The 7011-nt window shown below is 36.8% G+C and overlaps 1 protein-coding gene across 2 annotated transcripts in view; it reads left to right on the top strand.

Moving 5' to 3' along the window:
- Positions 1-7011, top strand: part of NCK1 (NCK adaptor protein 1) — a 74795-nt gene that overhangs the window by 33282 nt on the left and 34502 nt on the right. The gene's annotated exons all lie outside the window — the stretch shown is intronic.

Below are 7011 nucleotides of genomic sequence, written 5' to 3'. Positions count from 1 at the left end.
CCCTATAGTTTTGCCTTTTCCAGAATGTCACACTTAACCTTTTGAGTCTAGCTCAATGAAATTGCTGAGTCATATGTTAAGTGTATGTTTAACTTTATAAGAAACTGCCAAACTTATCCATAGTCGCTGTACTGTTTTTGAATTCTCACAAGCAGAGCTTGAGTTCCAGTTGCTCTGCATCCTCATTGGCACCTGGTAGTATAAGGTTTTTTTGGTCTCCCTTCCCTTCTTTTCCTTTCTTTCTCCTCCCTCCCCTCCCCTTCCCATTCTCCCCCCACTCTCTCCCTTGTCTTTCTCCTCCTCCTTTCTTTTCCACCTCCCTTCTCTTTGTAAGCCATTTAATGGCTGTGTAGTGATATCATTTTGTGGTTTTAATTTATATTCCTGTGACTAATGATATTTGAGGGTCTTTTCATGTTCTTATATGCTATTCAAATATCTTTTTTGGTGAAGTATCTGTTCAAATATTTTGTCCATTTAAAAATATTAAATATTTAAATATTTTCCTCCCATAGCTTTGCTGAGTTCAGCCTGAGGCTGCTCTCCCCAGGCTGGAATCACATGCCAGGATCTCTGCTGGTCTGGCTCCCACAGCTTTGGGTTGAAACCCAGATGATGAAAAGGAGGAGGCAGGCTTAATGATCTCTGAATTGCATTTAGGATTTTTCTTTCCTTGTCTTGAAGAATATTGGTGGTCCCATCTTGTAAAATCTAAGAAGGAATGTGACTAGCTTTTCTTTTGCCTGCTGTTTCTTAATAATTAACCATTTTAAAATAATCCTTATGCCTAAGAGATATTTTAGGTTGGCATATTTTGCTCCTCTACAGTGATAATGTACTCTTTCTAGCGTGCACCTCCAGACTCTTCAAGCCTCTTCCCATTATAGAGTTCAAAAGGTGTTTCTACAGTTTTAGATATTTGTTACCGCAGTACCCCCACTTCTTCATATCACTTTTCTCAGTATATTTGGACTTCTGTAACAAAATACTGCATATGGGTGGCTTATAAATAGCAGAAATTTGTTGCTCACATGCCTGCTAACTGAAGTCTGAGATCAGGGTGCCAGCATGGTCTGCTGTGGTCCCTCCTTTGTGTTGTATACTTATGTAGTAGAAGCAAAAGGCTACAGAACTCTTGAGATCTCTTTTATAAGAGCATTGATCCCATCCGTGAGAACTCCACTCTTATAACCTAATTACTTCCGAAAGGCCCTTCCTACTAATACAGTCATCATCTTATGGGAGTTAGGATTTTTAATGTCTTTGGATCTCTAATGATATATATTCTCTCATTTCAGAAATTGGTAATTTGTCTTCTTGGTCATTCTTGCTAGAGATATCAATTTTTTTTTATCTTTTCAAAGAACATCTTGGTTTTGTGGGGGAGGAAGAAATTTTCCTTTACTCTTCTAGGTTCTTCCAGCTGATCTAATAATTAAATCAACATGAGACTGGTTAACAAGAGAAACCAAATTTAATTACTTATGTCCATATGAGAAGCCCACTTACATGAGAGAGTCATGGACCCCACATACATGAGAGGGTCCAAAACAGAAAGTTAAAATCAAGTATATATGGTATTCTTAAGAGAATACGACAATCCTTATCCTTGGCTTTTTTCTGAGCCAGGGATAAGGTAAGATACCTTGGGGCTTCAGAGGTCATTTGCGGGATAAGAAGAGCAGATGTTCAGTAATTAGAAGTTTGCCCTGCCCTATAGATGGGTTATAAAAAGTTATATCTGGTAATAGCTCTTAGGGTGGGCAAGGCCCCAAATTTAAATTCTTTAAGAGACAGGTAAAAGTTTCTGGTAAACCTGCAGGGTCTCAGTTGCCTTCAGCTCAAAGTAATTCGCATGCCAAAGTGGCACATCTAGGGGAGACCTGTTGTGAACCCCTTCAGTTTCAACGATGATTCTCTTACGTTCTGTTTCAATCTCACTGATTTCTGGTCTTTATTATATCCTTCCTTTTGTTTCCTTTGGGTTTAATGTGCTTTTCTTTGTCTAGTTTCTTAAGGGAGAAGCTTACATTATTGATTTGGGACTTACTTTCTAGCACTTTTATTAGTAACATTTAAATGCTATAAATTTACTTCTCAGCACTCTTTTAGCTGCATCCAACAAATTTTATATGTTGTTTTCATTTTAATTCAGTTCAAAATGTTTTCAGATTTCCCTTGAGAAGACTGACACATGAACTACTTAAAAGTATATTGGTCAATTTCCAAATACTTCTACTATTGACTTTGTCAGTACCGAGCTGATTGAGAAGGGACGGTTCGATGGTGAGATGCCCAGTTGGAAGAATGCACAAGAGGCCGACATGAGAATGAAACAGCAGGCTGCAACTTTACTGTGGAGAGTGCAGTATTGCGCATACTTCTCCTACTCCCCTTCTTGTGCTGCCCTTCTGCTCTCCAAGGGACAGCATGGCTCCACACATAGCAGAGTACAGTAGTGACTGGCATTCAGCCACACATGCGTGATACAATAAGATGAAATACGTTTACATATTTTAGGCACAGACGCCCTACAACACTAATGTAACATTCTAAATCTGGAGTCCTATTACTAGCCATGAGCTTGGATCACAGCCAGACCTGGAACCAGCCAGGCCTGGGACCCACAGTCTTCTAGTTTAATTTCATCATGGTCAGAGATCATATGCTGTGTAATATCATCCCTTTTATATTTATTAAAGTTAGTTTTATGGTCCAGAATTTAATCTATCTTGGTGAATATACCGCGTGCACTTGAAAAGACGTGTATGTTGGTTGCTGTTGTTGAGTAGTATAATGTTAGGTAAAAGTCATTTAGAGTCAGTTGGTTAATGGCGTTGTTTAGATCTTCTATATCTTTGCTGCTTTTGTGTCTACTTGTTCCATGGGTTACTGAGAGTAGTGTTTTAGTTTCCAAGAGTAATTTTGGATTTGTTTACTTCCTTCAGTTCTAATAGTTTTTGCTTCACGTATGTTAGAACTCTGTTGTTAAGTACATATACATTAGGATTGTTGTATTCTCTTGATGTATACATTAGGATTGTTGTATTCTCTTGAGGAATTGACTTTTTTCTCATTATCTCATGTCTTTATACCTAGTAATTTTCCTTGTTCTAAAATCTATTGTCATATTAATAAAGCCACTCCAGCTTTCTTTTAATTAGTATTTGCATGATCCTTTCACTTTAATTTATATAACATGATATTTAAAATGGGTTTCTGATAACAGATTTGTCTTTGTTCATTTAATCTGACAGTCCCTTTTTTAATTTCTGTATTTAGACCATTTATTTAATGTAGTCATCGATGTTTCAGTTTTATTGTTTATCTGTTTCTTGTATTTTTGTTCCTCTATTTTCCCTTTTCTGTCTTCTTTTGGATTATTTGAGTATTTATTTGAATGTATTTATTGGTTTTTGGCTCTATTTCTTTGCCCTTTTTTTTGTGATTGCTCTAAAAATTATAATATACTACATATACTTTTCACAGTATATTTAGAGTGTATATTTTACCATTTCGAATAGAATGTAAAGCCGTACAACAATATAGGTTTCATTGTCCTCCCCACTTTATATAATTGTCATATAAACTATACATATATACGTTGAAACCCCCACAACAGAATTATAACATTCCCTTTCAAGAGCTATATGTGTGTTTTAAAGAACGTAAGAGCTCTTTCTATATTCACACAGATATTTACCAATTTTGTTGCTCTTCATTCCTGAAGTTTCAAGTTTCCCTCTGATATCATTTTTCTTTTAGTCTTAAGAACTTTTACATTTCTTTTAGAACTAGTCTACTGGCAATAAAGTGGCTTAGTTTTTCTTTATCTGAGAATGTCTATATAATTTCATTCCTGAAGGATATTTTTGCAAACATAGAATTCTGGCTTGGTGGTTGTTTTCTTTCAGCATTTTTCAGATGTGGTTTATGGTTTCTGATGAGAAATCCTTAGTCATTCAAATTGCCTCCTTATGTCATCAAGGTTTATCAACCGTAACACATTGAACTGGATCATTCCTTATTGTGGAGTGCTGTCTTGTTCATTGTGGGATCTTTAGGTGAATCAATAAGTGAGTTGGGAGTGAATGTGAAGGTCTAGCATATCACTTTACACCACCGAAGACTTTATAAACATTATACACTTAGGTTACACTAAATTTATAAAAAAACGCAAGATTAAATTAAACACAAGAGAAAGTGATATAATTAAGAGACATGGTAAACACGAGATGTATGAGGCTGCCACTGGTATAACACAGAATACTGTTTTGCAGTGGACTTTTTTTGTAAGAAGAATATACTAAAAAATTTAAAATTATAGTATAGTAAATTACATAAAACAGTAGTCGTTTATTATCATCAAGTATTATGTACTATGCATAATTGTATTGCTATACTTTTTTCAGTAGGTTTGTTTACACTAGCATCATCACAAACACATGAGTAATGTGTTATCCTAAGATGTTGTGATGGCTACGATGTCACTGGGAGATAGGAATTTTTCAGAGCCATTATAATCTTATGGGACCACTATTATATATAGGGTCCATTGTTGATGGAAACATTATGTGGTGCGTGACTATATTTCCTTACGTGGCAAAAGGTGCGATTAAAGATTTTGAGAGGTGGAGCTTATCCTGAATTATTTGATAGGTCCTAAATCCAATGACAAATATCTTTATAAGAGTTAGGCAGCGGGACATTTGATAGACAAAGGAGGAAGAGGAGGCAGTGTGACCACAGAGGCACAGTTAGAGTGTTGCAGCCACACATGCTGATAGCCACTAAAATTTGGAAGAGGCAGTGTACAAATTCTTCCCTGGAGTCTTCAGAGGTAGTATATCCCTGTCAAAACCTTGACTCCGGACTTCTTGAATGTGTCTTTGATTGAGACTTTCAGATCTATGGCAGTAAATTTGTTATTTTAAACCACCCAGTTTGTGGTAATTTGTTATAGCAGCCATAGGAAATTAATACAGCTGTCATCTTGATTCTGTTAATTCAGCCTCTCTATCGAAGTTTTTATTTGAAATATCATGGTTTTAGTTCTGAAATTTCCATTTGATTCTATTCAGTAGTTACTCTCTCTCAGATGAGATTTATCTTTCCATTTAAGAGTTCACCTTTATCTTATAGAGCGTGGTTGTAATAGCTGCATTAAGGTTTCTGATGATTCCAATATCTCAGTCATTGGTTGGCATATGTTGGTTGTCTTTTTCTTCCAACTTTTATTGGCCAGATTTTCCTACTTCTCAGTATGTTGGACAGTTTTAGATTATATACTGGACATATTGAGTTTTATGTTGTGAGACTTTAGATCCTGTTAAAATCCTTTGGAGAACGTTGATTTTACTGTTTTAGCAGGGATCAAATCCTGTTAGGTTCAAACCAGTTTTTACTTGCTTTTTGTGGGCAGTACCAATATAAGTTTGATTTTCTAAACCTTTTCTGTACTGTTTGAGTCTGTTTGCTGTCTGCACCAGTCAGGGATAGTCTGGGACTTGCGTAGTGTTTATTTTGTGACTCAGTTCTCAGTATCTTTGTATTGCTTCTTTGGCTGTTCTATGCATATCCATCTTGGGGAGCTCAGTACTTATGTTGTTTCATAACTAGATTTATAGATACCAAAGATTAACAAAGCTAGACACCAGTTTAAAGTGGTAAGGATGGATATTATTCAATAAATATTGCAATAGGGACAAGAGTCCAGCATGAACTGATCGAATTCAGCCTCATCAAAACAAGGCAGGAGACTTTCTGAAAGCTGGGGTATGCTGAGGCAGAGGCACCAGTTGGTGATAAAGGGGACTGGTCCATGTGACTAGGCCATCTGGTTATGTAATCAGTACTTAACTGGAAGAGAAACAAATTTCTCTTTATGACAAGCGGCAGTGGTACAATTTAGAGCAAGGCTTCCACCACAGTTGGACCCTTACCTTCCTACAGGGACTAGAAGCAAAAGCAAGAGTTATTATGGTGAGAGTCTGAAGTTTTTATAGGCCAAGTCAAGAAGAGGGCTCAAAGGAGCCTGACTAGGTTTGGTAAAGGATAGAGTCTTTGTCATAGAATACCTTCTCCAGCTCTTTTCTCATGGGAGTTTTTCCCATATTTTCCAGCTCCCAGCTGGTTCTTTAGGCCAGAAAGATTGGATTCTCTTTTTAGATTTTCAGTCTCCCATATTGTTGCTAAGTTCTGTCCATGACTGAAGTGGTAAGTAAAGGGAGAGAAAAATGGTGGATATTACCCCCATACTCTTTGTACCATCTGGTCCCTTTTTCTTCTTCCTTTATCCAGAGGGATAGGTTTTCTCTTGGAGTCTCGATGTATGTGGCATCTTTACTTTGTGGCAGCAGTGCAGGTCAACCTCTGAGGCTAGCCTTGGGACAGGGCTGGAAGAGGAAGGAAAAAAACCCCACAGGGATTTAACCCACAGTCTCTGGCCTTTTAACCCACAGTTTCAGGAGCCTTTTCCCCTGCGTTTTGGCCACATGAGCTCCTCTTGAGTTTTTTTTCCTCACTGCACCTGCTATACAAATCCCTTTGGGTCAAAGCCAGGAAATAAAGCTAGGGAGTGGAGTGGATCAAAAGGAAATTTATCATCGCTGTATTGGTCTTTTTTCACATTCAATTCCCTCCCCAGTCTGCTTGCTGTTGTGTACTTTTCAGATTCCTTAAGTAGTTGATTCTTTTTATTTTTTTTCTGGAGTTTTTAGTTGTAATCTCCAGATTGGAGAGAGAGATTGCAATGGGCTTACACCCATCTTCCTTGAAATTAAAAATACTTAGGCCAGTGAATTTTAATATACTAGTATGGAAAAGTTCATTGATAAAGTTTTAGTTTCAACATTACAAAGTAGTGTTTAAGAAACTACCACTTGTCAAGGTTTGGTGTAGTACCAAAAAAGAAAATCCACAGTTATCTTGAAAAGACTATTAAAATACTGTTCCTTTTTCTTTTCAGCCAAAACATTAGATATTAAATACAGAAACAGATATGAGAATCCA

This window comes from Pteropus alecto, unplaced genomic scaffold (assembly GCF_000325575.1).
Source record: "Pteropus alecto unplaced genomic scaffold, ASM32557v1 scaffold92, whole genome shotgun sequence".
Classification (NCBI taxonomy): Eukaryota; Metazoa; Chordata; class Mammalia; order Chiroptera; family Pteropodidae; genus Pteropus; species Pteropus alecto.
The sequence above is the reverse complement of the archived record's forward strand: the minus strand, read 5'-3'. Positions and strand labels throughout refer to the sequence as shown.